The 1,385-nt window shown below is 38.6% G+C and overlaps 1 protein-coding gene across 2 annotated transcripts in view; it reads left to right on the plus strand.

Annotated features, from left to right (window-relative positions):
• Nucleotides 1–1,385, plus strand: part of slc16a5a (solute carrier family 16 member 5a) — a 14,469-nt gene that overhangs the window by 3,119 nt on the left and 9,965 nt on the right. The window lies entirely within an intron of this gene.

Raw genomic sequence — 1,385 nt, forward strand, 5'->3', positions numbered from 1 at the left:
CATTTGACCTTAGAACTGAAGAAGCTTCTCGGATGAGAGGTGAAACGTCTTCAAGCAACTTAAAGAAGTCCAGACGCTTTTCTTTGCAAGCTCCTTTGAATCCGTGAAGATATTTCTCTGCTTTGTAGTTGACACAGCTGGAAATTGTATCTTTGGGAAATGTTTTGCCAGGGTACTTACAGTAAAATAGGGCTATTCATTCAAAGGTTTGCGTGAGTTCATGTTAGTGTAAACTTAAGTCTCCCTTTCCATGCCACGTTTGTCCCTCAACCTTTTTGACCCGTCTTTTGTCAGTGCGCTCACAGTCGAAACTTATTTTGAAATGCTGATAAGTGAAAGCCTTTAACTGGAAATGTAGACGCTGTAGTCCCGTGGGGGCTTTCATTCTGCACACAGGAGAAATCATGGGATGATTCATGACTGCAGCTAAATCATTCCTAATGATTGTGGCAACACAACAGTCACCCGTCTGTCGGCTGGTATGCGTTGCCAAGTTTAATTTCCTGTATTTCAGGATGTACAAACCTTGATTCCAGCCAGTGAGGTTATTATAACTCGGACATTCCCCTGGTTTTCCGTAACTGATTACCTGTTTTAATAAAGAGTCATTGTCTGATTTCCTTGTGTTTATAACCTTGGCTCTGCTGGCATTTTGTGAGTCCTTTAGGGTCAGAGCAAAGTGAGTAAAATTACAGCAGACAGTTTACCTTTTTATGGAGCCCTGCAGGGGACATGGGAGAAAAAAAAATTAAGACGGACTTTTGCGAGATCTCGCAAAACAAACTCGGGATCTCGCAAAACTTTTTGAATTCCAACAATGGCGGCAGCTACTTAGTTGTAATATTACTCTTTCTGGGTCACAAAATACACTTTTAAGATATTTTGAGGCGTGAAAGTAGTTGTGTAAACGTCAGATATCTGCTCGGTTTACAAGACATCACATATTTGCAAAAGTGCTCCGACGTTTTCGGAGATGTATGAAACTTTTGCGAAATCTCGAGTTTGTTTTGCGAGATCTTGCAAAACTTTTGCGTCTTAATTTTATTTATTTTTTTCTCCCATGTTCCCTTCGGGGCTCCGTACCTTTTTCAACAGTGGTTTGAGGTAAATATGGGTTCAATTAAGTTTTAAAAGCACTAATATTGATGAGATTTAATTGGCATTTTGTTTTTATTTTGTGTTGGTATTTTAATTCTGTTTTTAATATTTTCTTTTCTATTCTCATGTATTTTTATTTCTATGTTCCCCACTTTGGTCAGTGTTGCTGCTTTAGAAATAAAGATGACTTGGCTGAACTTTAAAACCTCTGGAACAGTGTTCAGTTAAAATGCGATGAACAACCTCAAAACCCTTTGTTAAAACTTTACCAAGGCTAAAGTTGTTTG

The sequence above is a fragment of the Pundamilia nyererei genome, unplaced genomic scaffold, assembly GCF_000239375.1.
Source record: "Pundamilia nyererei isolate P.nyererei 1_Seehausen unplaced genomic scaffold, PunNye1.0 scaffold00017, whole genome shotgun sequence".
Lineage (NCBI taxonomy): Eukaryota > Metazoa > Chordata > Actinopteri > Cichliformes > Cichlidae > Pundamilia > Pundamilia nyererei.